General features: G+C 40.1%; 1 protein-coding gene and 1 pseudogene across 1 annotated transcript in view; both read right to left on the bottom strand.

The window, feature by feature from the left end:
• tnk1 (tyrosine kinase, non-receptor, 1) overlaps window positions 1-3936 on the bottom strand; it is a 105700-nt gene extending 101764 nt beyond the window's left edge. Inside the window, exon 1 of the mRNA XM_039746952.1 lies at window positions 3529-3936. The gene's annotated coding sequence lies outside the window, so the exon portion shown is untranslated. The remainder of the gene's footprint in view (window positions 1-3528) is intronic.
• Window positions 3937-13272: 9336 nt separating this feature from the next.
• LOC120526962 lies at window positions 13273-13447 on the bottom strand (annotated as a pseudogene).
• Between the last annotated feature and the right edge of the window lie 4044 nt (window positions 13448-17491).

The raw sequence follows: 17491 nt of genomic DNA, 5'->3' as shown, positions 1-17491 counted from the left end.
GGAGTGGAACAGGACCTCAGACTTGGTGGTTCTAATTGTCATCCTAATTGCATCAAACGAAGTTGTGAACTGTTCATTAAAGGAAAGTATACAAATGTTTACATTGAGATGAGACAGGAGCAAAGTATCTAATGAAATGGCACGCTCCATTTATGGCAAGGATTGGCTTCTAATTAAAAATAATTGGAATAAAAGCCTGCAGCTACTGTTGCATACCAGGGCAAAGGTTCTCCACCTTAAATACAGCAGAACAAAATGCTGAGTTTTAACCTTATTACTTGCATCATATGTGTTTTGTACAGAAAGAAAGCCATCACAAAATATTAATGAAAGCATTGAGAGATGATATTGAATGAATGTGTTTATCTGTACGTGACAAGATGAATTGCATTTTTAAGTGGAGGCTCTGTTAGCCCCAGGAGTTATAATTACAGGGAGGCTAAAAAAAGAGCCTGGGACTAGAGGCAGGGCCCTAAGGTGGCCTCCTAATTTCACTGGTATAATGAAGTCTTCCTGAGCCTTTCATAAAGGTCTCCAAAATCTTTACTCACCACAGAATCACAAAACAAAAGTCACAGTCCTGATTAACCCTTACAAATGAGATCATTTACTGTCAGGCTGATCACAGGGGAAATAATTCCCAATAAAAACAACCCACACTCATACACACAGCAACCCACCTACTAGTAACATGAAACCCGGAAACTTAACTTTGAAATTCACTAAACTACCATGCACCCATTATGCATGGGGAACCTGTTCTGCAAAGCAGACAGAAAAATGTTTTGACAAATTAACTAGGCTGCCTTCATAGTTTGAATTCACTTGCTAAAGCTGTGCAGGTTATTTTAATTGTTGACTCTAATCTGAGGCGCTTAGAAGTGACTTTAGTCGGTAATAAAATATTATGTCTTATAGGACTGGTTTTTCTCTTTGGGTTGATATATCCAGGAGAGTCTCAAGCAGTACACCGACATTGAATTGGATTAGGCAGGTTCTATAATGGATGGACTGCTATAAGACACCAAAAGAAGAAGTTTCTAAATATGTCTTGTACTGTTTCTGGCTACAGAAGCAGCTGTCAGAAGGACAGACTGTCCATGTAGTAAAACTCATCACATTTCATCTCAACTGTATTTTGTAGCACTCCTGTTCTACAAATACTCTCAACAGAAATACATATTATTGCTTTTATCTATCTTAAAATAACAAAAAACAGGGTCCAAAGGCTTGCCTAACTGCTACATTCGTAATATCTACACACCTTTGAAGCATTTCTGTGGATACTGCAGTTTTCCTCTCACAGCCCCCAAGTCTTGTTTGTTAGTTTAACTGGAAATTCTAAAGTGGCCAAATAAGAGTGAGAGTCAGTGAGTGATGGAATAATACGTAAACTTCAGAACAGACAATCTACCTAAGGCTAAGCATGTTTGGGCCTGGCCAGTACTCGGTTGGGAGACCAACAAGGAAAGCTTAGCTTGCTGCTGGAAGGGGTGCTGGGGAGGCTAGTGGGTCTGAGTGTGGATCCCAATGCCCCAGTGCACTGATGATGGCACTGTGCTGAAAAAATGGTGTCGTCCTTTGGATAAGATGTTAAACTGAGGTCATGGCTAAATTGCCCGTTAGAGTTTTGTCTATTGTGGCTCCATATGTATCCCCTGTGCCTTATTAGCGAGCTATCTCTCTCTATAGATCACCACCTAATAGCTAAGATGTTGTGAGTGTACTGGTGCAATAAAGACTGTCTTCAAATCATCCAGTTGGATGCTGCACATTGGTGGTGGTTGAAGTGTCTCCCCACAATCTATGTAAAGCATTTTAAGTAGCTAGTAAAGCACTACATAGTTAGTCAGTCATATTCTAACAGACTTAGCCCTGAAAAGGGTAGCACAGGGTGCTAGAGCCTGTCCGAGCTGGCATAGGGTGCAAGGCAATAACAAACCCTGGACAAGACACCAGACCATCGCAGAGCCAACACACATACACACACCCAACCATACACTAGGGCCAATTCAATATCACCAATCCACTTAACTTGCATGTCTTTGGACTGTAGGAGAAAACAAGATCACCTGGAGGAAGCCCACACAGACACAGAGGCAGCATACAAACCCCATACAGGGAGGACATGGTATGCAAACCTTGGTCTGTAAGGCAGCAGCACTACCACTGAGAAATACTATACATATGTAAATAATTTATTATCATTATTAAGTACCCCACTCAGATCTGATTGATCTTAGGACTGATGCTGCTAGGACAGACTTAATCTTCCCCTACTTTTGTAGTGGAATAGGCATGAAAGGATGGAAGAGTACCTTTGCACAGGGAGCAACTGCCCTAGTTGTTTAGAAGTATGGCATAATCAGCTACATGGCTCATGATGAATACTTTGAAATATAAATAAATTCCATCTATGTGAGATGTCAGAGCCTGTCTATTGCAGGGTCCATTCACACACACAGACTAATTCCCCAAACCCCCACTTATACAAGGGTCAATTTAGAATCACCAGATAATAACCTTATTGTTTTTTCTGGATGATTTTACTGGAGAGCACCAACATATTCCATGCTGATTACTGCAAGAAAGTAAGAATTTCATTGTACTCTGATTTTTGCAACGGGTTATTTTGTGTTTTATATTTGTCATTAATTTAAACCACTTTGCAGAAATCTGTTTTCACTTCCAAAATTAAAGAGTCTTCTTCTGTGTCTAAAAAGGTAAATTAAATCCTCTGTGATTCAGTGTTGTATAACAGTAAAATATGAAAACTTCCAATGGAGTGAATATTTTTAATATACATTATATATATATATATATATATATATATATATATATATATATATATACATATATATATAATATACACACACATACATGGAAAATACTATATATATATATATATATTAATTAGTTTCTTGGGTCTATGGGGTAGCAGATTTATCCACCATACATTCACTTCCTACTACAGTATCAGTAATCCATTAATTTGCTTTGTACCCCTTATATTACATCTTTAAATAAAAGTCTTCTCGTCAATTGTGGGTGACAATCTTCTCTAACCTCCTTGTATAGTACATTCAGCTCAGAAGAGAAGATATGCTTTATTAAAATAATCTGAAGTTTGGCTGCATGTTGTTCTGTTAGTCATGACACTGCTCTTGTGAAAAACCATCATTTTCTCCTGGACTCCATTTCCTCATAACCATCCCATTTATTCAATAGTTTATTCATATGACATTTTCTTTGTGATGGTTTTAATTATAAGAACGGGTTTAAATATTACTCCACAGTCTGTTATTGTAATATAGCAAGTAGGTTGAGCATGAGAATAGTAGATAAATCAATCTACCCAGCATTTCTTCCCTACTATACAATATTGTTATGACTCCACTTTGGAATACACCACCTTTCTCTCCCATAAATGTGCACCTCTCATATGCTCACCTTGTTCTAACTCTTACACAAGTCAAACAGGTTTGACTTGGTAGTGGCAGAAAACAAAATTCAAAGCCAGTTCCTTACCTGGAGATGAATCAAATCAGCACAAAAACTTCAATATTCTGGAGCAAATATTTTTGATGAAATAAACAGAAGAAAGTGTCTTCTTATTTACAGTGATTTTTCCTTTCTTTCTTTCTGGATTTAATTCACACTGCTCGCCATTGTACTTCCCCGGGTTAGCAAGCAAGATGAATCTGACATTTTATTCCATAGCTCAGTGTCTTTCTCTATCAGCACTCACCCTTTCAGTTTTTCTCTTTGAAGTCCACTGGTAGGTGGGGTGAGGTTAGTGTGAAGTGTTTTTCAGTCTCCCCCCACCCCCCTTAGCCCTTCTTTTTTCAAGCTCCTGGATTCCTGGGGTGAGCCCTTACTCGCCCACGCTCCATTTCGCTCCCTCTCCTGAACTCTCTCTCTCTGCTTTGCTTTGCACTCAGGTGAGTCTCTGAATGAAAAGCTATTTTCTTGTGAGGTCAGAGTCTCCTCCTCCCCCCTCCCCCTCCTTTTCCAGGTGTGGGTGTGTCCCTGCAAGTCACAGGCTCTCCTCAGCCTTCCCCCTTCTCTTTTCAGCAATTGGTTCTTTGAACGCCTTTGTTTTTTCAGGTCCCTGCTTCTTCTTACTTCCCTGGTGAAGTACATCAGCTTACTACTTGATACAGTGATCAGCATGAGTTTTGGACTTACGTGGTTTTGTTCTGGGTAAAGAAGTTTATATATTAAATGGTTAAGTGAAGCGTGTGCTGAACCCACGTCACTCCCGTCCTTACCCCAGAAGCCACATGGGGAACACATTCTTTGCACCAGGTGTGTTGCTTCAGGTTTCTTTGATTTTTTTCTTGTGTTCATCTCACTTGATAGTTTTACAGCTTGCTGATTGGTTAATTTAATTTAGTAGGTTAAATGCAGGTTGTGCATTCTAAGACACCCAGAGATGTACACTATGTGGCCAAAAGTATGTGAACACTCCTCCAAATTGCCGAGCTCAGATGTTTCAGCTGCACCCATTGTTAACAGGTGCACAAAATCCAGCAAAAAGTCATGTGATCTCCATTGACAAACACTGGCAGTGTAATGGGTCGTACTGAAGAGCTCAGTGATTTAAACTTGACATTGTCATAGGTTGCCACAAGTCAGTGAAGTGGAAATTTCTAGAAGCAATGACAGCTCAGCCACTAAGTGGGAGACCACACAGGATCACAGAGTAGGTCCACAAAGTGCCACATTGCATGTAAAAATTGCCTATCCTATTTACATGTGTACCTGACTTTACAGTGTCCTGGATAAAAACCAAAATCCAGGCCTTTAATGACCTGTTGAGAGATTTACTTACCTTGGCAGTGACATTCATGTCTCTGGTGACTCTTCCTTTGAAGTCAGTAGATGGATTGGGAGAGCATGGGGGGTAATGAGGTCGCTAGAAGGGGTGTGTGGCGCTCCCAATATCTATGCAAAAGGACAAAGGTCCAAGATTTAGAGTCCTGGTGCTTCCTGTCTTGCTATATAGTTGCGAGACCTGGACGCTATCCAGTGACCTGAGAGAAAGACTGGACTCCTTTGGTACTGTGTCTCTTCGGAGAATCCTTGGGTACCGTTGGTTTGAATTTGTGTCGAATGAGCGGTTGCTCCTGGAGTTCCTAATGAGTCACATTACCTGCATTGTGAGGGAGTGTTAGTTATGGCACTATGGCCATGTGGCGCATTTCCCAGAGTGTGATCTGGCTCGTAAGATCTTCATTGTTGGGGACCTGAGTGGCTGGACCAGGCCAAGGGGTCGCCCACGTAACACCTGGCTGCAGCAGATAGAGGGTCATTTTCGGAGGGTGGGACTGGACTGCATGTCTGACTGGGGGGTTGCAAACCAGGATCCCGAGTTGTTTCACCGTGTAGTGGGTGCGGCAACACACTGTACCAGTGCATGCCCCCCAACTTGTCTTGACTTGACTGACTTTACAAATGTTCTTTTGAGTGAACGAACGGGCACAAATTCCCACATACACACTTCAAAATCTTGTTGAAAGTATTTCCAGAAATATGGAGGCTGTAACAGCTGTAAAGGTGTGATGGCCAGGTGTCCAGAATATTTTGGCCATAGAGTGTATTATGTGTGCAAGTGTGTTCACTTCCTTTTTTCATATTCTAGCCAGTTTCTAAAGAGTCAGACTTTTTCTTTAACCTGCATCCCAGAGCTACAGTTTTTCCCTACATTAGTGACCTCAATTTTCCTGATTATAACAGTAGCCTGTAATTATCAGTCTCCAACAGTAGCCCTGGACTCCAATCACTTGCAATGACCCAGGACTGGACTCTGGTCATCTGTCTTAACCTGTACCTGTGGGTGCCAATACTTCAGCTCTAGCAATATTATGCGATTGTCACAACTACACTCCAGCAAAAGCCCTGGAATTCAGTCATCTGCCTCCAACAACAACACTAGACTCCAATTACCTTTTCCAACTTGTCTCATTCACTTTTCTCTACCTGTTCCAATGGACTTCAGTCAATGGCTTGTTATGACCATGGAACCTTCAGAAGTTTATTTTCTCCAGGGATGCTGCTAGCTGGAAGTTTTGCTTTCCTCCCTACCTTTGTCAACTGGCCATAGTTCAACAACTAAATAACAGACATATACTGCTTAGCTCCATTGATGTAAAACTGGTTTCAAAATAGTTTGTTTTCCCTTCTGTTTAATAAGTGGCTTTATGTGTACTCATTATGTAATTAACAGTTTGTACTTGCATTTTACCAGAGAACTTGACACAGTGTTCAGAGCCTGCATCCCTTGAAGAGCACTATACAAAAATAAACTGAAGTGAATTGAACTTGCCTCACCTGCAGCACTAGATCTGGTCATCTGTCTTCACTGGAGCACTGGACACCTGTCACTGGCCTGCAGTAGCAGCATTTCCAGAAAAAAGTTTTACCTGTAGCACTAAGCTCCAGTCATTCGATTCCAGGTACCTGCCTTCTACTTCAGTAACAGATTCTTCCTCCATCTGTAGCAAGTGAAATAACTTTGTGACTTTGAGATACTCTCTCAAAATATTAAGATTATTTACACCTTAATAACAATATATTAAATATCACAAACAATTAGCAGCTCAGCTTTTTTATATTTGTGTTTCTATGCTTCCTTTTCTAATGTGGTTAGGATGTTACTAAACTTCATAGGCCATCATGGAGTATATACATACACACAAAAATAAAAAAAATTGTTTCATTTAAAAGGTGGACAAATATTTCACCAATTTAATTCTTTTCTTGAGCATACATGCTGTAAACCATTAAAATGGAGACATCTATTGGTTTGAAAGAGAAGTGCAGAAGCATGTTTGCGGCAGTCACAGATGATAGAATTCTCAGAGAAGGTTCAGGGAAATGCCTAAAGAGCAGTAGCCTTAGAGATGGTAACAAAAAACAAGAAATATTAAGATGATGTGTGATCAAAACTATGTAGTGGGAAAAACACAGTGCAGGGAGAATTCCAGTTCAGTTTATAATATGAGCTTCAGCACACCTGTGTTTTCACCATTCGTATTCACCAAGCTGGCTGCTTTTAAAAATCAAAGCCATGGTACAGGATTGCTAGAAAAGTTGTATAATTAGTATTTTCTGTAGCACAGTGGTTCAATTGTTTACAGTGTTGGCAATTAGATCTGGGATTTGAATGTTTCACTCTGGTGTTATCTATGTGTGGTTTTTAGTATCACCTTGCAATATCTTTAATTATTATATTAATTATATCATTTAATTAATAAATCTTAACCCAGCCACAGGGGATGTAAAAACCAGTGTTTCTTTGTGGCAGTCCCAAGCCCGGATAAATGGGTAGGGTTACGTTAGGAAGGGCATCCGGTGTAAAATTTTGCCAGATCAATATGCAGACAACAATACAAATTTTCATACCAGATGGGTCGAGGCTCGGGTTAGCAACGACTGCCACCAGTACTGTTAGCCAACAGCGTGCTGGCGGAAATTGGGCTACTGTTGGCCAAAGAAAGAGAAGAAGAGGAGGGAGACATGTCTGGAGGCAGAAGTAGAGGAGGAAGGTAAAGAGAGTGGAACTGAGGGTAGGAATTTTGAATGCTGGCACTACGACTGGAAAGGGAAGAGAGTTACTCGATATGATGGAGGAAGGAAGGAAGAATAGATATATTGTGCATGCAAGAGAATAAATGGAAGGGGAGTAAGGCCAGGTGGATCGTAAGTGGATTCAAATTGTTCTATCATGGTGTGGATGGTAGGAGAAATGGGGTAGGGATGATTCTGAAGGAAAAGTACAGTATGTAAAGAGTGTTTTGGAGGTGAAAAGAGTGTCAGACAGAGTAATGATTATGAAGCTGGAAACTGAAGGTGTGATGATGAATGTTGTTAGTGCATATGCCCCGCGAGTTGGGTATGTGATGGATGAGAAAGAAGATTTCTGGAGTGAGTTGGATGAAGTGATGGACAGTGTACCCAAAGGACAGAAAGTGGTGATTGAAGCAGATTTCAATGGACATGCTGATGAAGGGAACAGAGGAGATGAGGAGGTGATGGGTAGGTATGGTGTCAAGGAGAGGAATTAAGGTCAGATGATAGTGGAAGGCTAACTAGATCACTTAGATAACCAGCGTTTTGCAGTAGCTCGCGCGTCATCGTCCATGCGGGATGACCAGTGTGTTAGAAGAAAAGAGATCTCAGACTAGCCGCCCTGTATGTCAATCAAGTGGCAAATGCCATAGGGAGGATATATGATAGACTAACGTTTGAAAAAAATTTTTTTTGAAAGCAACATGATCTACCTGCACTACCTTTCCGATCTACCGGTCGATCGTGATCGACGTATTGGGCAACCCTGATATAGAAGAACTAACTAATAATATTTTCTTAACTTTTTATATAAATAAATTTGCAGTAATCACTGGATGTAAGGGAGAAATAACTCCTAGAAAAGATGCCAGTCCATCGCAGGGCAAACACAAATGCTACCACACATACACACACACACGAGTCAATTTAGCAACACCAGTTCATCTAACTTGCATGCCTTTGGACTGAGAAAAAAAACAGGAGCAAACACACGCAAATATGGTGAGAACAGGCAAACTCTACACGCAGGACAAGACCCCTGGTCCCTTACTGTAAGGCAGCAGTAATACTGTGCCATGGTGCAGCTCTCTCTCTCTCTCTTTATATATTGTGGTAGATTGCCGGCATTTCACTCCGGCCCTCAACCCCAGGCCGCCAGGAGGAGCTCTCCAGACAACATGATCATGCCCGAGTTCCAGCAGGGCATCATGGACTATGTAGTGTTTGTACACAGCCCTGCTGGATACCTTGGGGGCCGTCGCTGTAGGGGGGCTCGTAGGCTCTTATGTGCCCTATAACCCGGGAGTGCGTCCACGGTCCGCGTGACAGGAAGAAACGACGTGCTCCCGGGTTGAAGAAAAGGACTATTTACCCTGACCCGGAAGGAATAAGGACTTGTGGACTATTGGGCAGGAACACCTCCGGGTCAGGGAATATAAAAGGACTGTGGGAGCTCCCAGACGATGAGCTGAGTTGGGAGGCAGGGTGGCTAAGCGTCTGGGAGTGGAGGATTGTTAATATTGTTGATATTGAAGAATTGTGGAGAGGAGCGTGCTTTGTGCACTTTATTATTATAATAAATATCATCATTGGATTTTACCTGGTGTCTGACGTATAGTCTGAGGGTACAAGAGTGCGAGAAGCATCTTATTCTATTACTATATATATATATATATATATATATATATATATATATATATATATAAACTGCTCAAAAAATTAAAGGAACACTTTGAAAACACATCAGATCTCAATGGGAAAAAGAAATCCTCCTGGATATCTATACTGATATAGACTGGGTAATGTGTTAGGAACAAAAGGATGCCACATCGTTTGATGGAAATGAAAATGATCAACCTACAGAGCCCTGAATTCAAAGACGCCCCAAAAATCAGAGTGAAAAATTATGTGGCAGGCTAGTCCATTTTGCCAAAATTTAATTGCAGCAACTCAAAATTGTACGCAGCACTTTGTATAGCCCCTGTGTTCTTGTATACATGCCTGACAACATCGGTGCATGCTTCAAATGAGATGACAGATGGTGTTGTGGGGGATCTCCTCCCAGATCTGGACCAGGGCATCACTGAGCTCCTGGACAGTCTGAGGTGCAACCTGGTAGCATTGGATGGACCAAAACATAATGTCCCAGAGGTGTTCTATTGGATTTAGGTCAGGAAAGTGTGGTGGCCAGTCAATGGTATCAATTCCTTCATCCTCCAGGAACTGCCTGCATACTCTCACCACATGAGGCCAGGAATTGTCGTGCACCAGGAGCCACTGTACCAGCATAGGGTCTGACAATGGGTCCAAGGATTTTATCCTGATACCTAATGGCAGCCAAGGTGCCTTTGTCAAGCCTGTAGCGGTCTGTGTGACCCTCCATGGATATGCCTCCCCAGACAATCATTAACCCACCACCAAACTGCTCATGCTGAATGATGTTACAGGCAGCATAATGTTCTCCATGGCTTCTCCAGACCCTTTCACTTCTGTCACGTGCTCAGGGTGAACCTGCTCTCATCTGTAAAAAGCACAGGGCACCAGTGGTGCATCTGCCAATTCTGGTATTTTATGGCGAATGCCAATCGAGCTGCATGCTGCTGGGCAGTGAGCTCAGGGCCCATTAGAGGACATGGGGCCCTTGGGTCACCCTCATGAAGTCTTTCTGGTTGTTTGGTCAGAGACATTCACACCAGTGGCCTGCTGGAGGTCATTTTGTAGGGCTCTGGCAGTGCTCATCCTGTTCCTCCTTGCCCAAAGGAGCAGATACTGGTCCTGCTGATGGGTTATGGACCTTCTATGGCCCTCTCCAGCTCTCCTAGAGTAACTGCTTGTCTCCTAGAATCTCCTCCATGCCCTTGAGACTGTGCAGGGAGACACAGCAAACATTCTGGCAATGACACGTATTGATGTGTCATCCTGGAGAAGTTGGACTACCTGTGCAACCTCTGTAGGGTCCAGGTATCACCTCATGCTACCAGTAGTGACACTGACTGTAGTCAAACGCAAAACTAGTGAAGAAACAGTCAGAAAAGATGAGGAGGGAAAAATGTCAGTGGCCTCCACCTGTTAAACCATTCCTGTTTTGGGGGTCATCTCATTGTTGCCCCTCTAGTGCATCTGTTGTTAATTTCATTAACAGCTGAAACTGATTAACAACCTCCTCTGCTACTTAACTGACCAGATTAATATCCCATAAGTTTCATTGACTTTATGCTATACTCTGATTAAAAAGTGTTCCTTTAATTCTTTTGAGCAGTATATATATATATATATATATATATATATATATATATATATATATATATATATATATATATATATATATATATATATACTGTATAGAGAGAGAGAGAGAGTATGCAATGTCAAAGCTTAAAATGATACTTGACAGCCATCATATCGCATTGTGCAAGTCAATTATTAAAAACAGAGTTTGACACTTCAACCATTTATTTTGAAACAGTGTGAGACTGAGAGAAGAAATGAAGGTACATTTTTAAAAAAACATTATTCTGGCACAGAATTATTTTCATAATATTGGGGCTTTTCAGCTGTTGTGGTAAAACAAAAATAAAAGCAAATTTAAAAAATGAAATTAAAAATATAACAACAACAAGATTCATTTTTGACAGTTTGCTGATTTTTTTGTCAAGCCTCCAGTAAACATTGCCTGTTGTTCAGTGAAGCAGACAAAGTGTCAACATATTGCATGATGCTTGTATCACTTCATTGACAAATAACCTTTCTAAATCACAAATGATTTGTCAACAGCAACACTCTGCTCAGGTATGTAGACTTAAGAGAATCTCCTCATCAGAACATTAAACAATGGTTTTATTTTCAAAAGGGATTTCTCGCTACTGTGAGAAGTAACAGGTAATAACATGCAAAAACCTGACAAGTAAATTGAACAGTTTTCAGTTTGATCTACTGTCCACAAGGCATTTTGAGTAATGGTTTTGTTGACCTGTACATCTCAACTTCAGCCTTCTGAATTATATATGCTGATTGTAAAGAAAGCCAGCAACTCTGACCTTGATATCAGACCTTATGAGCATCCTATATTTTGCTCTCAGGGTGTCCCGCTTAGTGCTGGGCCTGGGAGCAAGTAAACAGAAAAGTGCCCAACTAACTGTGCCCACTAACAAGCCAGTACACACACAATGTATACATGATAATATACTGAACTTGATACTTATTAGACAATTAGTTATTTGAAAAGCAAAGACATAGAAACACCTTAATAATAATAGTACATGTTACTTGTATAGCGCCTTTCCCATGCTAACAGGTGCTTAGAGGAGGTGCACTGTTTCTGAAGGTGCTCTATTCCAGGGGTGCCCAATACATCAATCGCAATCAACTGGTAGATCGTACTGCATTAAAAAAAAAATTTTTTTTAAACATTAGTCTATCATATATCCTCCCTATGGCATTTGCCACTTGATTGACATACAGGGCGGCCAGTCTGAGATCTTTTTTTTTTCTAACACACTGGTTATCCCGCACGCACGATCAAATGCGCGAGCTACTGCAAAACTCCGACTATCTAAGTGATCTAGTTTTCCTTCCAATTTATATCAACTAAAGAAGGGATTTAAAAAAAAATGTGTTGGTTATGGGCTGGATGTGGAATTGGAAGAGGATTTTTTTCTCTCACAATGTCACAATCAAAGTGCGTTTGTCTGATCTGTCAATCTATTATTGCTATTCCAAAGAAGGAAAATGTGGAAAGGCATTTTCGAACTGTTCATTAAAACTAAGAAACTGACTTCCTTCCGAAAAGCAATCTGAGAAAGAGAAAGGAGAGGGAACTAAAATCACAGTTAATCGGACAGCCGTCATTTTTCACTTGGCTGAATTCAAAAGCAAAGGCAGACACACCGAAGCATCGTTCCGGGTGAGTCACTCGATCATTAAGCATAAGAAGTCCTTCCAAGATGGAGAGATGATAAAAGATGCCTTCGTTGAGGCAGATGGCTAGGAAGAAATTCCTGCTGAGAATTCAAGACCCCTGGCTGGAGAAAAAGGAGTTTCTCCTTGTCATTAAACATGCAGAATACAAGCAACTTAATACGATCAATGGCTTGGCATTTTTTTTCCGATCTGACCAACATGTTGAATGAGTTTAATTTACAGCTGCAAGGAAAAGAGAAAACCATGGTCAATATGATTAGCTCAGTTAATGCTTTCAAATGAAAAATGCAACATCTGTCCTCAAAGCTGCAGCGCCTTGATTTGGAGAACATCCAAAACCTCGCGTCAGAGCTGGAGACACAATGGAAGGCATGTGCGCAACTTGACAGCATACGCTACACAGAGCAGATTAAAAATTGCTTGTCAGACTTTATCTAATGGAAAAAAAGTAACGTTTCAAGTGTTGCCAATGTAGCGGAGTAAGAGTAGCGTTTCTTCTTCATAAATGTACTCAAGTAAAAGTAAAAAGTATGGTGCAGTAAAACTACTTTTAGAAGTACAATTTTTTAAAAAAAGTTACTCAAGTAAATATAACGGAGTAAATGTAACTCGTTACTACCCACCTCTGATACTCAGTATATATATATATATATATAGAGTATATATATGTATATATATAGTACTGTATATATATATAGTATATATATATAATATATATGTATATATATATATATATATATTTTTTTTTAATGTAGGTAGATCATTTTGACCTGGTCATTTTAAAAGTAGCTCGCAAGCCGAAAAAGCATGGGCAGCCCTGCTCTATTCAATCTCCTTGTTCCAAAAATTAGTTTAATATAGAGTCCCCAGACAAGGGACGTATCAGATATTAAACTGATAAAAACAGATACTATACTGCATCTTAGCCAAATCAAAAACTTGCCTTAGAATAAACTAACAATGGTCTAGGCCAGTGATTCTGAGACTTTTATTTTTAGCTAAGGACCCAGCAGTGCATGTGTAATATATTTCCAAGCGCATTTAGAAGTGGTCACTAACATGACAAAACACTTTCTTCTTCAAGCGCTTCAGAAGGAAAGGCTGTGTGCATTGTGATTGGCAGTGGATGAGTGATACCAGGAAAAACAGTACCGAGTTTAAAGAAGACACTGTAGAAGCAGGAACATTTATGCAAAAAATAAAAATACTTTTTTATACAAGTTAATAAATATTGGGGCCTGTATTCAAGGTTAGCCTATGTAGAAGTCCTGCAGCACCCTCAGCACTATGCTTCCTATGTCCTTGAGCTTGTCAGTTTACATTCATTAATTAACCTAACACACACACCTGTGGGAGGAAAACTGGCATGCTAGGAGAAACACCAGCATAGACAAGGGGAGAACATTCAAAGTCCATACAGACAGTTCTGGGGCAGGAGTTTAATACAGGACTCTGGAGCTGTAAGGTAGTAATGCAACATTCTGCAGTTATATAAAAAACACTGGCAAAACTTGTTGGGGGCTGTTGGCTTTCTACACTTTTTAATTTAAAGAAAATCCAATTACATTTTGAAGGGATCCCATGAACTTAACACCCAGCAAACTGGCATGACATAAAAATGAGGTAATATCTTATTATTATGAGAAATACATTTTTAAAAGAAATGTGATTGTTTTTGATTGTCCAAGACTTGTGATTCTGAATTGACTTAAAGTGTGTGTGTTGGTATCAATGTGCTCTGTTATAGACAGATGCTTGGTCCAGGGTTGGGTCCTGCCTTGCGCCCAAAGCTGTCAGAAGTCACAGTTAAAACAATTTTGAAAAGAACAGGCCACTCATCCCAAAAATACTCATGAATCCCATTCAACTAATTCAACTAAGTTTACAGTTCTCTGTAAAATGAATAGGATAAGTGGATCAGAAATCAGATGGATGAATGAAAACATTGCCTTGTGTACGTTTGCAATCAAAATCTCCAAAATATACAACTTATTAAGTATGTCACCTGGATCAAAAGCCATCCATTATTTGAACTGCCCCATATGCTAATAAAATTGCACTTGCTGCTTATTGCCGGGCGTGGGTCTACCTACATGTGTAACTTCTGGTAACGGCCTTTCCCTGTCCTGTTCAAGGGCTAACGTGAGAAGAGCCAGTTAAACCTGATAACTACAGGAAAGAAACATGCCCCACCTCTTTCCCAATTGTTCCTTCACAATTTAGCAGAACAATTAAAAGACCAGCACTCCCTTTGTCTTGCTAATTAGAAGCACTCATGGACAGTGAGAGACATCTATTTGGTCATAAGACATGCTAGAGGACTAGTGTTGATGGTGACATTTGTTACCAAAATACATTCTTCCTCCTACACTTACTGCATTTCCAAAACTAATAGTAAAAATTACCCAATAGTATTCACAAATGTGACAATGCTGCACTTAGGCGGGTTCAACTTAATATACCTTAAAGTTGTGCGTAATTAGTTCCATTTCTAATGTGCCTTGCTATTTCCTGTGCTGACAGGATCTTAGTTTCGGAGGTGGCAGTAAGGACTGTATAATACAGTATGCTTGTTAGACTACTTAGGATCCTCCTCATGTTATGTTTCAATGACTGCTGCCCTTTTCTTCTGACCTAACCATGGTTGTATGGAAAACCCCATCACTTCTTGATTCATAATACTTCCACTGTGATATGTGACCTGTATTTGGTCTCAGAAAAGGATAAAGTTTTCTTGCTTGCCTCTTTACTCTGATCCTCTCAACTGTTAACCCTCATTATTCAATAGACTTTAATATCTGTGTTTCCAGAGAGGTTTCCTGAAGACTGGAATTGAAGTTTGCTCATTCCATATAAAAACTAGTTCATTCAGACCATGGAGTATGGTCATTGAACAATAATAGGCTCTTAGAGCAGGTAACAGAGATAGTTGATAAAGAGCAAGAGAAAAGAATTGGGAATTAAGTGGAAGTTATGGAAATGCAGTTTGGTTTCATGTTTGGGAAAGGAACATTAGGTGTGATCTTTATTGTTAGGCAAATGCAGGAAAAGCAAAAGATGACGGGAAAGAAGCTGCATTATGCATTTGTAAATCTGGTGAAGACATTTAACAAAGTGCCACAAGAAATGGTGAAATGGGTACTGAGAAAGTTAGGTGTCGATGAATGGTTAGTGTCTATGGTAATGTTAACATGTGAGTAAGCACAAATTGTGGTAAGGACAGCAAACAGGGATAGTGAGAGTTTTGAGGTGAAACTGGGGGCTGCACCAGTGACCCGTATGGAATCATGTTTTTAATGATAGTGACAGAGGTGGTAACCAGAGAAGAGCATAGGATTGCCAAGGAGCTCTTGTATGCTAATAAACTTATTTTGATAGCAAAAGGTGAAGCAGTATTGAAGTAGAAGATATAGAAATGGAAAGCTAGCTTTGAAGTGGAAGAACTCAAGATAATACATTTTTGTCCCGGGGAAAATTTGGCTTTTTACGAAAGCTCTTTAAATAAATACAAAAATCAGATAGATAAGGTGGTAAATAAAATTTATACACACACACTTTGGTCTGAACACACACTGGAATGACAATAAAGCAAGGAAATTCAAAAGAAAGAAAAGTTATGACTTGGCTGTCACAGTCACTGTGAGGCATTAAGCAGACGTATTGCTTTTTGTGAGCCCCAGTCGTGTTTCTTGACACACTTCTTCTGAATAATTTATTGGGTGAAAGTATTATGTGTTAGTGTGTCAGAGAGTGGTTGTGCAGCATTGTTCGTAATGACACTGAGTTTTGTTTTAATTCTCTCCTTCACTCTGACCTCCGGGGAGTCCTGAGTCCATCCCATAACTGAACTTGCCCTTTTAATTAGCTTGCTGATTCAGTGGGCCACTCTTGAAGAGCTGTTACCAGTCCAGCACACCACAGCATAGAAAATCACAATGGCCAACACAGAAGTATAGAAGATGTGAAGGATATCACTTCCTTCATTAAAGGATTGCAGTATCCAACGGAAAAATAGCATGCTCTAAATATGGTAAAGACCATGGTAATGTTTGGAGGTGAAGGGACTAAAGCTGTAGAAAAGGTGGGTGAATGGCTATATGGTATGTGCGGTAGAGGTGTTTGGAGAAACTCAGTCCAATGCATGGTTTGTCTGAAGTGGGTGTATAAAAGATAAAGTAGTTAGAAAGGTAGTCTGCAGGCGGCAAGGGCGACCATTGTTTGTAGTGTTTAAGAGAGGTGTAGAATGTTGATGTAATAAGTGTAAATGTAGACTTCAGCATTGGAGTTGTATTGGAGAAATTAGACAATTTCTACTACTTAAGTGTCATGTTACGTTTAGACAGATGGGAGGGCACAGTACTGATAGACAAGGTGAGAGGTACATGGAAGAAATTCTGGAAGTCGTCTCTCATTTCAACTTCTAAAGGAGTTAATATGGCATTTCAGTAAAAAGTTTGCACAAGATGTGTGAGGAGTAGCATGGTCTATAGGAGTGAGACTTGGGCAATGAAGGCAGAAAATGAAACAAGGCCAGGACAAATGGAGATGAACATGTGGAGTGTCATGGAGTAAGAGGAAGACAAATGTGGAGTTAACAGAAAAACTTGGTATGGAGTCAACAGGTGTGCAACATTTCAGAGAAACTTGGAAATGACAGAATCCTTGATCAAGTAGGGGAATGCACCCAAACCAGCTAAATAATGACTCATGCATGTAATAATTCATAACACTGAGCTGTTATTATGATGTGTACTGATGTAACAAACATTAAACCTCAGAAGTGATGAATATCATGTACTGACTATTGTGGCTTACTTTTAAGAGGGTAAATGATGCATATTTGAATTGAACAGCTTACTTGAGTTTTCATCAGTTTATGTTGGCAATAGGTTGTCACCTTGCAGGATTAAAAACCAAAGCAATCACTTTTTTTCAACAATTGCATTAAGTAAAAAGACAGGCATGATTCACTACCTGCATACAGACAGCTATAAATCTC

The sequence above is a fragment of the Polypterus senegalus genome, chromosome 3 (assembly GCF_016835505.1).
Source record: "Polypterus senegalus isolate Bchr_013 chromosome 3, ASM1683550v1, whole genome shotgun sequence".
Taxonomy (NCBI): domain Eukaryota; kingdom Metazoa; phylum Chordata; class Cladistia; order Polypteriformes; family Polypteridae; genus Polypterus; species Polypterus senegalus.
Note: the sequence above shows the minus strand (reverse complement) of the source record. Positions and strands in the feature narration are given on the sequence as shown.